At 38.4% G+C, this 19,290-nt stretch overlaps 1 long non-coding RNA gene across 1 annotated transcript in view; it reads left to right on the forward strand.

Moving 5' to 3' along the window:
• Nucleotides 1–596: 596 nt before the first annotated feature.
• The window catches only part of LOC130681200 (uncharacterized), a 92,051-nt gene continuing 73,357 nt past the window's right edge, over nt 597–19,290 (forward strand). The window contains exon 1 of the long non-coding RNA XR_008994265.1: nt 597–744. This is a non-coding gene — a long non-coding RNA (uncharacterized LOC130681200). The remainder of the gene's footprint in view (nt 745–19,290) is intronic.

The following is a 19,290-nucleotide window of genomic DNA, read 5'->3' on the forward strand; positions in this document are numbered from 1 at the left end:
TAGGTGTGGAATTACTGTTATTGATTCAGTACATACTTTTAATCTGAGAAGAAATGGCTTTCCCAATTCTGAAAAAGTTATCAATATGCTTTCAAGTTTTACTTTCCACCATTAGCCAATTCTTTTCTTCTCTAACTCCATTTATATAATTATTAGAACCCCATTGAGCACCCTCTGTGACTCTTAATTTCTTTTTAATATTTTGTTTCTTTTTCCCTATAGACTACATTTGGTGATATTTCCAATTCATCAGTTTTCTTTTCTCACCTGTGTATGGTGTAGAATTTACTCCAGCTATTGAATTTTTTATTAAGTTACCATTGATATACAATCTTGTGAAAGTTTCACATGAGCAACATTGTGGTTGCTGCATTCACTGATATTATCAAGTCCCTCACACACACCATTGCAGTCATTGTCCATCAGCGTACTATGATGCTAGAGTCACTACTTATCTCCTGTGCTATACTGCCTCCCTCATGACCTCCCTACATTATCTATGTTAATCATAATGTCCCTTAATCCCCTTCTCCCTCCCTCCCCACCCAATCTCCCCACTCCCTTCCCTTTGGTAACCACTGGTCCCTTCTTGGAGTCTGTGAGTCTGCTGCTGTTTTGTTCATTCAGTTTTGCTTTGCTGTTATACTCCACAAATGAGTGAAATTATTTGGTACTTGTATTTCTCCACCTGGCTTATTTCACTGAGCATAATACCCTCTAGCTCCATCCATGTTGCTGCAAATGGTAGGATTTGTTTTCTTCTTATGGCTGAATAATATTCCATTGTGTATATGTACTACATTTTCTTTATCCATCACCTACTGATGAACACTTAAGTTGCTTCCATATCTTGACTTTTGTAAACAGTGTTGTGATAAACATAGGGGTGCATATGTCTTTTTGAATCTGGAATCTTTTCCCTTTTTGAATCTGGAATCTTTGGGTAAATTCCTCAGAGTGGAATTCCTGGGTCAAATGGTATTTCTATTTTTAGTTTTTTGAGGAACCCCCATATAGCTTTCCACAATGGTTGAACTAATTTACATTCCCACCAACAGTGTAGGAGGGTTCCCCTTTCTCTGTATCCTCTCCAGCATTTGTTGTTCCTTGTCTTTTTGATGTTGGCCATCCTAACTGCTGTGAGGTGATATCTCATTGTGGTTTTAATTTGCATTTCCCTGATGATTAGCAATGTGGAGCATCTTTTCATGTGTCTGTTGCCCACCTGAAATTTCTTCTTTGGAGAATTGTCTCTTCATATCCTCCACCCACTTTTTAATCGGGTATTTGCTTTTTGGGTGTTAAGGAATGTGAGTTCTTTATATATTTTGGATGTTAACCCCTTATCAGTTATGTCATTTATGAATATATTCTCCCATACTCTATGATGCCTTTTTGTTCTACTGATGGTATCCTTTGCTGTACAGAAGCTTTTTAGTTTGATGTAGTCCCATTTGTTCATTTTTGCTCTTGTTTCCCTTGCCCAAGGAGATGTGTTCAGGAAAAAGTTGCTCATGTGTATATGCAAGAGAGTTTGGCCTATGTTTACTCCTAAGAGTTTTATGGTTTCATGACTTACATTCAGGTCTTTGATTCATTTCAAGTTTACTTTTGTGTATGGAGTTAGACAATAATCCAGTTTCATTCTCTCACATGTAGCCATTCAATTTTGCTAACACCAGTTGTTGAAGAGGCTGTTGTTTCCCCATTGTACATCCATGGCTCCTTATCATATATTAATTGGCCTTATATGTGTGGGTACTCCAGCTATTGAGTTTTTAATTTTCATTTATTATTGTTTTCATTTCTAGTTTTTTTTATTGGTTTATTTTTTCAAATTACCTACTGATGCTTTGTTTCTACCTGATTTTCATTATGTCTTATTCATCTTTTAAATAAGTTTTCTTTCTTTGATCTCTTTGAGGATCCAAAGATGTAATGGCTCAATACCTATAACAGTCTTCTGTGGGTGAACAGGCTGGCAAGCCATCTCCCCTCCAAAAGGTCATTGAAGGACCCAGGTTCATGGAGGCTCTGACCTTTTCCACATGTGCTTTCAAAGTTACAGTGAATGTCTCTACCTCAGTCAGATTGTAAATGGAGAAAAAATTAGGAGAGTGAATGTAGGAAGTCTTTTTTTTTGGTATCATTAATCTACAATTACATGAAGAACATTATGTTTACTAGACTCCCCCCTTCACCAAGTCCCCCCCACAAACCCCATTACAGTCACTGTCCATCAGCATAGAAAGATGCTGTAAAATCACTACTTACGAGGAGGCAGAGCCAACAAGGCGGCGTGAGTAGGATAGTGGGAATCTCCTCCCAAAAACATATATACTTTTGAAAATACAACAAACACAACTAGCCCTAAAAGAGAGACCAGAAGACGCAGGACAGTGGCCAGACTGCAGCTACACCAGCGAGAACCCAGCAACTGGTGAAAGGGGTAAGATACAAGCCCCGGCCTGGCGGGACCCGAGCACACCTCCCACCAGCTCCCGGTGGGAGAAAAATAGGCAGAGCGGGAGGGAGACGCAGCCCAGGACTGCCGACCACCCAGCCCCAGCCACCTGCACCAGAGCACAGACACAGTGCGTGGGCGGGAGGCCCTGGATACTGGGGAAACAGGGCAGCAAGACCTCTGAGCGGGTGCTGAAGCTGATGCCCCTGTGACAAAGAAAAGCGGGGGCTTTTTGAAAGTCTTAAAGGGACAGGGACTTAACAGCTTGACGAAACAACCCAGGTCACAGTACAGCAGCTGGAAATTACAGGGAAAATCGGGTGCACTAACCCCCTGGGCAACAGCTCTGAGACCCCTCACGGAGGCAAACAGTCAAGCACCCCCCCCCCGTCATTTACCCCTCCGGGCGCTGCGAAAGCAGAGAAGCAGCCTGAGACAAACTCCACCCACAGAAAGGGAAATTCCTCCCTCCCAGCCAGGCAAGACACAAAAACCCAGTCTACACGCAATTACACAACACAAGCCACTAGGGGTCGCAGTTGTCCCAGTAAAGAAAGGCCAGTAGCAAGTGAAAATTTTGGCCCTCCCAGCTGACAGTCAATAGCACCTGTCAACATGAAAAGGCAAAAAAATATGATCCAGACAAGACTAACCCAGACAGCTTCGGCAGCTGCTACATCTTCCCCTGAGAAGGAACCTGGGGAGATAGATTTAACCAGTCTTCCTGAAAAAGAATTCCAAACAAAAGTCATAACCATGCTGATGGACTTGCAGAGAAATATGCAAGAACTAAGGAAGGAGAATACAGAAATAAAACAAGCTCTGGAAGGACTTCAAAACAGAATGGACAAGATTCAAGAGACCATTAATGGACTAGAAAACAGAGAACAGGAATGCAGAGAAGCTGATGCAGAGAGAGATAAAAGGATCTCCAGGAATGAAAGAATTTTAAGAGAGCTAAGTGACCAATCTAAAAGGAACAATATACGAATTATAGGTATACCAGAAGAAGCAAAGAGAGAAAAAGGGATAGAAAATGTCTTTGAAGAAATAATTGCCGGAAACTTACCCAAAGTAGGGGAAGAAATGGCCTCTCAGACCACAGAGGTACACAGAACTCCCATGACAAGGGATCCAAGGGGGACAACACAAAGACACATAATAATTAGAATGGCAAAGATCAAAGACAAGGACAAAGTATTGAAGGCAGCCAGAGAGAAAAAAAAGGTTACCTACAAAGGAAAACCCATCAGGCTATCATCAGACTTGTCAACAGAAACCCTACAGGCCAGAAGAGAATGGAATGATATACGTAATGCAATGAAACAGAAGAGCCTCGAACCAAGACTACTGTATCCAGCACGAATATCCTTTAAATATGAAGGAGGGATTAAACAATTCCCAGACAAGCAAAAGTTGAGGGAATTTGCCTCCCATAAACCACCTCTACAGGGCATCCTACAGGGACTGCTCTAGATGGGAGCACTCCTAAAAAGAGCACAGAACAAAGCACCCAACATATGAAGAAGGGAGGAGGAGGAATAAGAAGGGAGAGAAATAAAGAATCATCAGACTGCATTTATAATAGCTCAACAAGCGAGTTAAGTTAGACACTAAGATAGTAAAGAAGCTAACCCTAAACCTTTGGTAACCACAAACTTAAAGCCTGCAATGGCAATAAATTCATACCTTTCAATAATCACCCTAAATGTAAATGGACTGAATGCACCAATCAAAAGACACAGAGTAATAGAATGGATAAAAAAAGCAAGATCCATCCATATGCCGCTTACAAGAGACTCACCTCAAACCGAAAGACACGCACAGACTTAAAGTCAAGAGATGGAAAAAGATATTTCAAGCAAACAACAGAGAGAAGAAAGCATGTGTTGCAATTCTGGTATCAGACAAAATAGACTTTAAAATAAAGAAAGCAACAAAAGACAAAGAAGGACATTACATAATGATAAAGGGCTCAGTCCATCAAGAGGATATAACCATTATAAATATATATGCACCCAATACAAGAGCACCAACATACCTGAAACAAATATTAACAGAACTAAAGGAGAAAATAGAATGCAATGCATTCATTCTAGGAGAATTCAACACACCACTCACTCCAAAGGACTGATCCACCAGACAGAAAATAAGTAAGGACACAGAGGCACTGAACAACACACTAGAACAGATGGACCTAATAGACATATACAGAACTCTACATCCAAAAGCAACAGGATACACATTCTTCTCAAGTGCACATGGAACAATCTCCAGAATAGACCACATACTAGCCCACAAAAAGAACCTCAGTAAATTCCAAAAGATTGAAATCCTACCAACCAACTTTTCAGACCACAAAGGCATAAAACTAGAAATAAACTGCTCAAAGAAAGCAAAAAGGCTCACAAACACATGGAGGCTAAACAACACGCTTCTAAATTATCAATGGATCAATGACCAAATCAAAATGGAGATCCAGCAATATATGGAAACAAACGACAACATCAACACAAAGCCCCAACTTCTGTGGGACTCAGCAAAAGCAGTCTTAAGAGGAAAGTATATAGCAATCCAAGCATATTTAAAAAAGGAAGAACAAGCCCAAATGAACGGTCTAATGTCACAATTATCAAAATTGGAAAAAGAAGAAGAAATGAGGCCTAAGGTCACAGAAGGAGGGACATAATAAAGAGAAGAGAAGAAATAAATAAAATTGAGAAGAAAAAAACAATAGCAAAAATCAATGAAACCAAGAGCTGGTTCTTCGAGAAAATAAACAAAATAGATCAGCCTCTAGCCAGACTTATTAAGAGGAAAAGAGAGTCAACACAAATCAACAGTATCAGAAACGAGAAAGTAAAAATCACGACAGACCCCGCAGAAATACAAAGAATTATTAGAGAATACTATGAAAACCTATATGCTAACAAGCTGGGAAACCTAGGAGGAATGGACAACTTCCTAGAAAAATACAACCTTCCAAGACTGACCCAAAAAGAAACAGAAAATCTAAACAGACCAATAACCAGCAACGAAATTGAAGCAGTAATCAAAAAACTACCAAAGAACAAAACCCCCGGGAGAGATGGATTTTCCTCAGAATTTTATCAGACATACAGGGAAGATATAATACCCATTCTCCTTAAAGTTTTCCAAAAAATAGAGGAGGAGGGGATACTCCCAAACTCATTCTATGAAGCTAACATCACCCTAATACCAAAACCAGGCTAAGACACCACCAAAAAAGAAAACTACAGAACAATATCCCTGATGAACGTAGATGCAAAAATACTCAACAAAATATTAGCAAACCGAATTCAAAAATAGATCAAAAGGATCGTACACCATGACCAAGTGGGATTCATCCCAGGGATGTAAGGATGGCACAACATTCGAAAGTCGATCAACATCATCCACCACATCAACAAAAAGAAAGAAAAAAATCACATGATCATCTCCATAGATGATGAAAAGCACTTGAAAAAGTTCAACATCCATTCATGATAAAAACTCTCAGCAAAATGGGAATAGAGGTCAAGTACCTCAACACAATAAAGGCCATCTATGAAAAACCAACAGCCAACATTATATTGAACAGTGAGAAGCTGAAAGCATTTCCTCTGAGATCGGGAACTAGACAGGGATGCCCACTCTCTCCACTGTTATTTAACATAGTACTGGAGGTCCTAGCCACGGCAATCAGACAAAATAAAGAAATACAAGGAATCCAGATTGGCAAAGAAGAAGTTAAACTGTCACTATTTGCAGATGACATGATACTGTACATAAGAAACCCTAAAGACTCCACCCCAAAACTACTAGAACTGATATCGGAATACAGCAAAGTTGCAGGATACAAAATCAACACACAGAAATCTATAGCTTTCCTATACACTAACAATGAACCAACAGAAAGAGAAATCAGGAAAACAACTCCATTCACAATTGCATCAAAAAAAATAAAATACTTAGGAATAAACCTAACCAAACAAGTGAAAGACTTATACTCTGAAAACTACAAGTCACTGTTAAAAGAAATTAAAGGGGACACTAACAGATGAAAACGCATCCTATGCTCATGGCTAGGAAGAATTAATATCGTCAAAATGGCCATCCTGCCCAAAGCAATATATAGATTTGATGCAATCCCTATGAAACTAACAGCAACATTCTTCAATGAACTGGAACAAATAATTCAAAAATTCATATGGAAACACCAAAGACCCCGAATAGCCAAAGCAATCCTGAGAAAGAAGAATAAAGTAGGGGGGATCTCACTCCCCAACTTCAAGCTCTATTATAAAGCCATAGTAATCAAGACCATTTGGTACTGGCACAAGAACAGAGCCACAGACCAATGGAACAGACTAGACAATCCAGACATTAACCCAGACATATATCGTCAATTAATATTTGATAAAGGAGCCATGGACATACAATGGCGAAATGACAGTCTCTTCAACAGATGGTGTTGGCAAAACTGGACAGCTACATGTAGGAGAATGAAACTGGACCATTGTCTAACCCCATATATAAAAGTAAACTCAAAATGGATCAAAGACCTGAATGTAAGTCACGAAACCATTAAACTCTTGGAAAAAATCATAGGCAAAAACCTCTTAGACATAAACATGAGTGACTTCTTCTTGAACATATCTCCCCGGGCAAGGAAAAAAACAGCAAAAATGAACAAGTGGGACTATATTAAGCTGAAAAGCTTCTGTACAGCAAAAGACACCATCAATAGAACAAAAAGGAACCATACAGTATGGGAGAATATATTTGAAAATGACACATCCGATAAAGGCTTAACGTCCAGAATATATAAAGAGCTCACACACCTGAACAAACAAAAAACAAATAACCCAATTAATAAATGGGCAGAGCAACTGAACAGACGGTTCTCCAAAAAAGAAATACAGATGGCCAACAGACACATGAAAAGATGCTCTACATCGCTAATTATCAGAGAAATGCAAATTAAAACTACAATGAGGTATCACCTCACACCAGTAAGGATGGCTGCCATCCAAAAGACAAACAACAACAAATGTTGGCGAGGCTGTGGAGAAAGGGGAACCCTCCTACACTGCTGGTGGGAATGTAAGTTAGTTCAACCATTGTGGAAAGCAGTATGGAGGTACATCAAAATGCTCAAAACAGACATACCATTTGACCCAGGAGTTGCACTCGTAGGAATTTACCCTAAGAATGCAGCAATCAAGTATGAGAAAGATCAGTGCACCCCTATGTTTATCGCAGCACTATTTACAATAGCCAAGAATTGGAAGCAACCTAAATGTCCATCGATAGATGAATGGATAAAGAAGATGTGGTACATATACACAATGGAATACTACTCAGCCATAAGAAAAGGGCAAATCCTACCATTTGCAGAACATGGATGGAGCTGGAGAGTATTATGCTCAGTGAAACAAGCCAAGCAGAGAAAGAGAAATACCAAATGATCTCACTCATCTGTGGAGTATAAGAACAAAGGAAAAACTGAAGGAACAAAACAGCAGCAGAATCACAGAACTCAAGAATGGACTAACAGGTACCAAAGGGAAAGGGACTGGGGAGGATGGGTTGGTAGGGAGGGATAAGGGGGGAAGAAAAAGGGGGGTATTAAGATTAGCATCCATAGGGGGGTGGGAGAAAGGAGAGGGCTGTACAACACAGAGAAGACAAGTAGTGATTCTACAACATTTTGCTACGCTGATGGACAGTGACTGTAAAGGAGTATATAGGGGGGACCTGGTATAGGGGAGAGCCTAGTAAAGAAAGTATTCGTCATGTAAGTGTAGATTAATGATAAAAAAGAAAGCAGTTCCTGTGTGGTGACCTCCAATGAGTTCTACACAATGATATAAAGGGCATATAAAAGTGTAGGCAAAGGGTCTGTTTGTGTTTATACAGAGGATCAAAGCCTAATTTGGCTACCCCGAAAATGAACTAAGATACGATATGAAAAAGAACTTCCAACATCAGCACTCTCTGGAAGACTCATGCCAGAAGATGATCATCAAAAAACCCCAACAAAGATCCACGCACTGCTACAGCTGTAGATGCACTCATCCCACCAGTTCCTGGACTTGCCATGGGAATGAGGAAGGAGATATCTAAGCTGGCCTGTGCATACAGTAAAACAACAAATTTGACTGTATTTACACTGTTGGAACTCAACCAAGAATTAGGAGAAGTACAAATTGTAGCACTCCAAAATCTTACAATCACAGACTATTTACTGTTAAAAGAACATATGAGATGTGAACAGTCGCCAAGAATGGGTTGTTTTAATTTATCTGAATTCTCTCAGAGTGTTCAAGTTCAGTTGGACAATGTCCACCATATCATAGATAAGTTTTCACAAATGCCTAAGGTGCCTAACTGGTTTTCTTGTTTTCACTGGAGATGGCTGTTAATTACAGGTATGCTTTGGTTACATAACTGTACTCCTATTATGTTAATGTGTGCACACAATTTAATTAGTAGTTTAAAACCTATCCATGCTGAAGTTACTCTACAAGAAGATATGTCAAAGAAATAATCAATCTTCCCACGTTTTCTTCCGCTTGCTACTTCTATAGCTTTTCTTCTTAATACCTAATTACAACCCTTAAATAGAATTCATGCCACATGTCGAATTTACTGAGTATCATAATTCTTCCAAGTGGTAAAGACACCTCAAGAAAAATGCTGGGCATAGAAGCCACAGTGCATTAATATGCAAAGAAGTAAAAAGCTAACCTTTTCAAACAATAAGGCTTCTCTCTCACCTACCAACTTAACATTTCCTTGTATGGCCCCGGAAGATGACTGGTTAGCCAGAGACGGGTAAGATTCCTCAAGGGAGAAACAACCTAAGACAGGCACAGTCGCACGGGGGCCATCAGGTGAGAAAATGGGGATCAGCAGAGGTGAGGCTTAGAACCTCACCCCCCTGTTCTGAGAGAAATCTTCTGCATACGTGGATGTTTTATTGCCCTCGTCTAGCTCAGATTAACCCATAGTTTACAGGCACACACCTGATCATCTACATTTGCTCTCTTACAACACTAAACTATGTTTTCTACCTTTATCTCATATCTACCTACCACTTCAGCATTTTATTAAAAATAATAATAATAAAGAGTGAAATGTGGTATCCACATATAAATCAAGTATAAAAATCAAATGAATATTCACATTTGAAATGACTGTTTATAGTTCATAATGCATGAACAAAACCGAAAGCTTCTGTGATGACTGCCCTTGTAATGTTCACCATGTAACTTATTCACTATGTAAGAATTTGTGCTCCATGTAAGAACTTGTTCGTTATGCATCAGAAGATTGGAGACTGATGAAAATTAGGCTTGGGGTGGATTAATGATTGTGCATTGAGCATTGACCCCCCTATACAGAATTTTATTGTTAACCATTTGATCAATAAAGATGAGAGATGCCCTCACACACACACACACACACACACACACACTATATATATATATATATATATAAACACTTCCAATTGTAAAATAAATAAGTAACCGGGATATAATGTATAGTATAAGGAATATAGTCAAAATATTGTAACAACTTGGTATGGTGATAGCTGGTACCTAGAATTATCATGTATATAAATGTTGAATCACTGTGTTGTACACCTGAAACTAATGTAATACTGTGTGTCAACTACCCTTCAATAAAAAATAATTATCCAGGAAAAAAAAATCACTACTTACTACTTGTCATTTCTGTGTTGCACAGCCCTCCCTGTGCTCCCTGCCCCACACACTACACATGCTAATCGTAATGCCCCCTTTCTTTTTCCCTGCCCTTATCCCTCCCTTCCCACCCATCCTCTCCAGTCCCTTTCCCTTTGGTAACTGTTAGTCCATTCTTGGGTTCTGTGATTCTGCTGTTGTTTTGTTCCTTCAGTTTTTCTTTGTTCTTATACTCCACATATGAGTGAAATCATTTGGTACTTGTCTTTCTTTGCCTGGCTTATTTCACTGAGCATAAAACCCTCCAGCTCCATCCAAGTTGTTGCAAATGGTAGGATTTGTTTTTGTCTTATGGCTGAATAATATTCCATTGTGCATATGTACCACATCTTCTTTATCCATTCATCTACTTATGGACACTTAGGTTGCTTCCATTTCTTGGCTATTGTAAATAGTGCTGTGATAAACATAGGGGTGCATCTGTCTTTTTCAAACTGGGCTGCTGCATTCTTAGTGTAAATTCCTAGAAGTGGAATTCCTGGGTCAAAGTGTATTTCTATTTTGAGCTTTTTGAGGAACCTCCATATTGCTTTCCACAATGGCTGAACTAATTTACATTCCCACCAGCAGTGTAGGAGGGTTCACCTTTCTCCTGAATGTAGGAAGTTTTTGTGCGCCAGCTATGCAAATAGCATACCTAATTCCTACTCACATTTTATTGGTTAGGATTCAAACATATAGTCATACCTAATTGCAAGGAAAGCTAAGAAATGTAGTCTAGTTGCATGATCAATAATAAAAGGAAATGGGAAATAGAAGTCAGTAAAGATGGCAGTAAAAGAAGACTCTGAACTCACCTCCTCCCATGATACACTGAATCTACAGCTTAAATGGAGCAAGTCCTCCCACTGAAGAAGAACTGAGGGTTGAATGAACAGATTCTGTACAACAAAGGATAGAAAGAACACATAGAGAAGGAGAGTTGTGGTTACAGTAAGGATGGGAACCACACCCAGAATACAGCAACCCACAGAAGAGAGGGATATCACTGAAGGGCCTGTGTGCAGACTCACCAGCCCTGAAGAAGAGCAAAAAAAATTGGTTTAAAGGGTAAGTGGACTGTAAATGAAGGAAATCTATTTACTAACCCTAGGGCGTCCATCAAATGATGGGGAAACAGCTGAACTTCTCTCTGGTGTCAGAGACACCAAGTACCATGGTTTACATCATCCCCTCCACCTTAACAGCATGGATAGGAACAGTGTCCATGTTCTAGCCACCCCGATAGGGCCATCCCAGAAAGTCCCTGGTGCCAGCCCACACGAGTTCCAGCCATCCCCACAAGGTATTCCAAGCACCAAGTGCCTCAGGAACACTTGCTGCACATCCATTCCAGCTCCTGCCATCTTACCATGGTACCCCCTTCACAAAGCACCCTGGCCAACATACCTGTTCCAGCTGCTGCCAGATTGGCCTGACATGGAGTGCCCTAGGAAACCCTAGCCCATGCCCACTCCAGCTCCAGCCATCACACTAAGGCATTCCTAGCATGGAGCCCCCAAGCACTCCCTTTGCTTGCATCTTTCCAGCTCCACCAGCCCACCAAGGCAGCCCCAGCAAGGAGTCCCCCAGAATCCCCCAGCCCATGCAGCTCTAGCCGCCACTGGGCACACACAGTCTACACAGGGATTATTCTTACACAAGGCCACTCCTTCAAAACTGGGTAGGATAGTTTTTCTGTTTAACTCATAGAAACAAACATAGAAAGTCATACAAAATGAAGAGACAGAGGAATCTGTTCCAAATGAGAGAATAAGATAAAATCCCAGTTTTTTTTAAACCTAGTGAAATGGAGATAAGTAATTTACCAGATAAAGAGATTAAATAATAGTCATAAAAATGCTCACTGAACTTAGGCAAAAAGTAGAGGAACACAGTGAGAACTTTAACAGAGCTAGAAAATATAATAAAGTACAAAACAGAAGTCACAGAGCTGAAGAGTAGAATAACTGAACTGAAAATACACTAGAGGGAATAAACAAAATATTAGAGATATAGAAGAACAGATGAGTGATCTAGAAGATGGGATAGTGGAAACCACCCAATCAGAAGAGCAAAAAGAAAAAGTGGATTAAAAAATGAGAATAGTTTAAGGAACTTCTGAGACAACATCAAGCATAATAACATTCACAATATAGGGGTTCCAGGAGGATAGGAGAGAGAAAGGGGCAGAAAATGTATTTGAATAATTAATGGCTGAAAACTTCTCTAACCTGGAGAAAAGAAAACAGGAAAGGAAATAGACATTCAGGTCCAGGAAGCACAGAGTTCCAAACAGGATGAACCTAAAGAGATCCATACCAAGACATGGCAAATTTTAAAGATAAAGAGAAAAATATTACAGAGAGAAAGAGAAAAAGAGTCACATAGGGAAATCTCATTAGTTTATCAACTCATTTTTCAGCAGAAACTTTTCAGGTCAAAAAGTAGTGGAAGGACTTATTTAAAGTGCTGAAAGGGAAATACTTAACAACTAGGAATACACTACCCAGCAAGGTTATCATTGAGAATTGAAGGAGAGATAAAGAGTTTCCCAGACAAACAAAAACCAAAGGAGTTTGTCACCCCTAAACTGGACTTACAAGAAATGTTATGGGGTCTTCTTTAACCAGAAAAGAAAAGGCAATAACTAGAAATAAGAAAACATATGAAAGAAAAAGATCACACTGGTAAAGATAAATATGTAGTATAGGCAGTAAATCAGCTACTTTAAAAGTTAACTTGAAGATTGAAAGACAAAAATAGTAAATTCAGCTACACAGTAAGTAGTTAAGGGATGCACAGAATAAAAAGATGTCAAATAAGATGTCAAAAACATAAAATGTGGTGGGGAGAGTAAAAATGTAGTGATTTTAGAATGTGTTCAAACATAAACAACTATCAGTTTAAAATAGATTGCTATATATGAACCTCATGACAACCACCAATGAGAAACTTACAGTAGGAACAAAAAAAAATAAGGAGAAAGGGAGCCAAACACAACACTAAAGAAAGCCATCTATATGCTGCCTACAAGAGGCTCCCTTCAAATCTGAAAAAATACACAGACTAGAAGTGAAGGGATGAAAAAAGATATTCCATGAGCAGCAATAAGTATTCCATGAGTAAATATAAGTATCAAACAAAATAGACTATAAAACAAAGACTGAAACAAAAGAAAAAGTGCATTACATAATGATAAAAGGGTCAATCTAAGAAAAGGATATAACATTTGTAAATATTTATGCATTCAACATATGAGCACCTAAATTATAAAGTAAACATTAGCAGACATAAAAGGAGAAATTGACAGGAACACAATAATAGAAGGGGACTTGACTACCCAACCCCACTTATATCAGTGGATAGATCATTCAGACAGAAAATCAATAAGGAAGTATTGACCTTAAATAACACATTAGACCAGATGGACTTATCAGATATATATAGAACATTCCATCCAAAAACTACAGAATAAATTTTCTTTTCAAGTTCACTTGGAGCATTCTCTGGCCACATTTCAGGTCACAAAATGAGGCTCAATAAATTAAAAAACATTAAAATAATATCAAACATATTTTTCTGACCTCAACAGCATGAAACTAGAAGTCAATTACAAGAAGAAAGCTGAAAAAACACAAACACACGGAAACTAAACATGTCACTTAGCAACCAATAGGTCAATGAAGAAATCAAAGAGGAAATTTAAAAATGCCTTGAGATAAGTGAGTATGGAAATACAACTTCCCAAAATCTGTAGGACACAGCAAAAGCAGTTCTAAGAGGGAAGTTCACAGTGATACAGGCCTACCTCAAGAAATATGAGAAATCCCAAATAATCTAAAGAGAGCTCCAAATAAAATAAAACTTGAAATGAAAGAAAAGGTACAACTGATACCACAAATATACAAAGGGTCATAAGAGATTACTATAAACAAGTATATGCCAACAAATTGGAAAACCTAGGATAAATGGGTAGATTCCTACAAACACAAAGCCTTTCAAGACTGAATCAAAAAGAAAAGTAAAATCTGAATAGACTGATTACAAGTAATGAAATTGAAGCAGTAACTTAACAACTTCCCCAAAACATAAGTCTAGGACCACATGGCCTAACAGATCAATTCTACAAAGTATTAAAGAGTTAGTAGTACTTATCCTTCTTAAAATAGTCCAAAAAATTGGCAAGAAAGTTTTCCAAACTCATTTTATGAGACCAGTATTATTACCTTGATACCAAACCCAGACAAAGACACCACCAAAAAAATAAAATTACAGGCCAACATCCCTGATGAATATAGATGCAGTCTCAGCAAAATATTAGCAAACTGAATTCAACAATACATTAGAAGGATCATTAACCATGACCAAGTGGGATTTACTCCAAGGGTGCAAGGATGGTTCAACATCTACAAACCAATCAACATGATAAACCACATTTTAAAAATGAACAATAAAAATTATATAATCATTTCAACAAATGCAGAAAAAGCATTTGACAAAATTCAGTATCATTTACAAATAAAAATTCTCAAGAAAGTGGGTATAGAAGAAATATACCTCAACAGAGTAAAGCTATATATGACAAATCCACAGCTAACATCACACTCAAGATGTTAAGCAAGAAATGAAAAAACCATCAGAATTGGAAAGGAAGAAATAAAACTGTCCCTGTTTGCAGATGACCTGATGCTATATATAGAAAACTCTAAAGACTCCACCAAAAAACTATTAAAACTAATAAATGAGTTCAGTAGAATTACAGAATATAATATTTCCAGAAATTGGTATCAGCTATCAGAAAGAGAAATTAAGAAAACAATCCTATTTACAATTGCATCAAAAAGAATAAAATACCTAAGAATCAATTTAACCAAGGGGGTGAAAGAGCTGTACTCTGTAAGACTTTGATGAAACAAATTGAAAAAGACACAATTAAATAGGAAGTTCTTCCATTCTCGTGGACTAGAAGAATTAATATTGTTTAAATGTCCATACTATCTAAAGCAATCTACAGATTCAATGAAATCTTTATAAAATATCCAATGCCATTTTGTAAAACTACAACCAAGAATTCTAAAAATTGTATGAAATCACAAAAACTCCAAACAGCCAAAGCAATATTGAGAAAGAAGAACAAAGCTAGAGGTACAATGTACCCTGATTTTAAACTACATTACAAAGCCATAGCAATTAAAACAGTATGGTACTGGCATGAAAATAAACACATAGATCAATGGACTAGAATAGAGAGCCTGAAAAAAACTCATACATGTATGGTCAATTAATCTATCTCAAAAGGGTCAGGAATATACAATAGGGAAAGGACAGTCTCTTGAATAAATGTTGAGAAATTGGATAGCTTTTCACAAAAGAATAGAACTGGACCACTATCTTACACCATATACAAAAATAAATTCAAAATGGGTTAAAGATTTTAATGTAACTATAAAACTCCTAGAAAAAAAGCATAGGCAATAAGCTCTTTGACATTGGTCCCAGCAATATTTTTTTGAACGAGTGTCCTCAGGCAAGGGCAACAAAAGATAAACAGATGGGATTACATCAAACTAGAAAGGTTTTGCACAGTGAAGGAAACCATCAACAAAATAAAAAGACAACCTACTGAATGGGAGAAGATACTTACAAATCACATATCAAATAAGGGGTTAATATCCAAAACATATACAGAACTTATACAACTTAATATTTAAAAAAAACTTGGTTAAAAAATGGGCAGAGGACTTGAACAGACATTTTTCCAAAGAAGACATACACATAGCCAACAGGCACACGAATAGAGGATCAACATCACTAATTATCAGAAAATACAAATCAAAACCACAAGGAGATATCACCTCACACCTGTCAGGTTGGTTGGCTATTGTCATAAAAAAATAACAAGTATTGGGAAGAATGTGGAGAAAAGGGAACCCTAGTATACTGTTAGTGGGAATGTACATTGGGACAACCACTATGGAAAGCAGCATGAAGGTTCCTAAAAATTAAAAATATCACTACCATAGAATCTTGCAATTCCACTTCTAGGTATTTATCCAAAAAAAAACAAAAGAACCAATCCAAAGATGTATATGCGCCCCTATGTTTATTGCAGCATTATTTATAATAGCCACGATATGGAAGTAGCCTAAGTGTCCACTGATAGATGAATGGATAAAAAATCGTGGTACATATTATACAATGGAATATTACTTAACCATAAAAAAGAGTGGAATCTTGCCATTTGTAACAATATTATGCTAAGTGAAATAAGTCAGACAGAGGAAGACCACTACTGTATTATTTCACTTATATATGGAATCTAAAAACAAAATAAGTGTACAAACAAAAGAAAACAGAAACAGACCCATAGATACAGAAAATAAACTGTTCGTTACCAAACTGGGGAGGTGTTGGGGGGCAGGTTAAAGAGGTGAAAGGGAATAAGAGTACAAAATTCCATTTATAAAATAAGTCATGGGGATGTAATATACAGCATAAGGAATATAATCAACAACACTATAATAACTTTGTATGGTGACAGATGGTAACTAGACTTATCATGGAGATTATTTTACAATGTATAAAAATACTGAATCCCTATGATGTACACCTGAAGCTAATAGGATATTTTATGTCAATTATAAATGAATTTTTAAAAAAAGAAAGAAAAGGAAGTGCAATTTGACTAGCTAATTGGTCTTCTATTACTATCATTTTGTCAAGAGTGAATTAATCTCCCAAAAGTTTCTTCTGTTGATAGTCTTTCTTTGCATTCATTTCAAACATGTTTAGGAATTTTAGTTTGCAGGCTCATCTTGAAGAAGACTTCATCTGTGCCACCCTACCTGCTCTGTCTGTCTTTCTCTCTTTCCCTTTGCCTCCCTCCTCTTCCTATGCCTATCACTCCCTGCCCAGCAGTTTGGTAGTCACCTACTTGTCCAGGCCCTTTCCCAATCTTGAACCAAATAATACAGATCTTCTCAAGATCTCCATGTCACAGTGAATGGGATATCACATTGAAACAGCAGAGGGCATGATCCAGGTCCTGGTTATAGGGATGGGTCTGCTTCCTCCCACCTCCCTGATATTTGTATAACCCGGGGCCCCCAAACAGAATAAAAAATCAGTAGTAAGTTCTTCCAGCTTCTATCACTTCAGTGGTGGGGGGTGGGGGGTATCCTAGCACCTTGTTTCATGTTCTGAGCCTGGCTCAAAGCCACCACCCATGTAAAGTGCTTTTAGTGCCCATGGCTTTGCAGAACATAAACTCCCATCCATTGTAGTTATTTCAGGACCTAAGCCCAGAAGGCCAATGACTTCAGCACATCCCTCTGAGTTATGCTTCTGTTACATTTTTGGACTGTGAAAATTTTGTCTTGTTTTCAAATGTGCCATGACCTATTAATGTCTTCTTTTTGTGTGTTGTCTGTCACTGACACATGATGTCTGTGGAGATGATTTATTGTGGGAATGGTAAATTTACAATATCATCTGTACAAAACTAAAGTCACTGAGGGGAAGAGTAGAAAAAGTGCTTGGAAATCAACTGAAAGTGAACCAGCTGTGCCAGTCAGCCCAGTGGCCCTCCCTGTAAGTCACCTTTTGTCATTTCAATGTCCTGCATCATGGAGAAGTAAGAGGCACCAATAACATAACATGGTACCTCTACTCAAAAACCAGAGGATGCTATGCAACTCAGATGTCTCAATTTTACCTGTAAGGGCAGGGAGTACACAAACATACCTGGAGTCCCAGACAGAACAAGGGGGAGTTATTCTTGCTCCTATAAACTTCCTAGAAATACATTGACAATCACCATCCAGTGTAAAGTGGTAGTGTGGCATAGTGGAGTGGGTTAGAACATGGACTTTGGGACCAGATAGCCTGTTTTCAAATCCTGTGTGTGCCACTATGACCTTGTCAGATTGAGGGACTTCTCTAGCCTCAATTCTCTCATCCACAAAGTAGAGAATAATAATATCTTCCTCAAAGTTTTGCATTAAATGAGTAAATATTTGCAAAGTGCCTAGTCCATAGCAAGTGCTACATATATGTAAATTAAAGTGCATATATAAGATACAGGACTTCCCTTCATTACTTCATCATCTCATTCACTGTCAACTTTGACCACTGAGTGACAGGAATCTGTATCTTCTATCTGAATTTTTTCCATAATCCCAGCTGGTTATTTCCAGCTGTCTATTGGTGGTCTTTATTTGGTTGTCCCACTGCCGCATAAAACACAGAGATTCTGAAACTAATTACCTTGCCCTACGTATCTGCCTCTCCCCCACATTCTCTTCTTGGTCATCAGCATCATCATACACACCAAAAGAAACCTTGGGGTACCCCTAGATCCCACTCTTCACTTCACTCCCACACCCCCCAGCCTCCTCGCTCCACTGACACACAAACTGCCCCTTCCAATAAGAATGAAATTTGACAAGTTTTCCCCTTTCATACCCACCCTCTGCTTTCCATGCCCTCTACTACTTACCGCCTGGTCCCAGGCCTCTTCCAGTCTGTTAGGTAGGAAGAAGAAAGAATGCATGCTAAGGTAGCAACAACAATTCCCCACTAAGGAGTGAGACAAACACATTCCTGTTACTGAAAACAAACAGCTCTCATTCCAGCAACCATGTCAAACTGAAGGCATTTCTCTGGAATCATCTTTCCAAGGAGGTGAAGCACAGCTCCTTGGTGCTGGAGCCAAGGGGCAATGTTGTCTGACTGCTGAGAAAAGACCAGTAATGTAAACAACCACCAGGAATGGAAATTATGTGAGCAAGGATTTTGGAGTAGAACCCAGTCAGGGCAGAATAAATGTATTCTGAAAAAACAGTCTATCTCAGTTCTCCTCCCTTTCCTCTTCCCTGTATAGTTATTTGAACTAAAGAGTATGTGAATTTAAAATCTCAAAATGTTGACAAATTTCTCTATCAAAATGTTGGACAAAGTTTTGCTTCCACTGAAGTGTTGATAGATGCATGCTTCTCCAAACCTGTGTCACTTGGGCCAACAATGGCTATTATTGGACTTAAAATTTTTGCCAATCTTATAGGAAAAATTGGT

This window comes from Manis pentadactyla, chromosome 16 (genome assembly GCF_030020395.1).
Source record: "Manis pentadactyla isolate mManPen7 chromosome 16, mManPen7.hap1, whole genome shotgun sequence".
NCBI classification, from domain to species: domain Eukaryota; kingdom Metazoa; phylum Chordata; class Mammalia; order Pholidota; family Manidae; genus Manis; species Manis pentadactyla.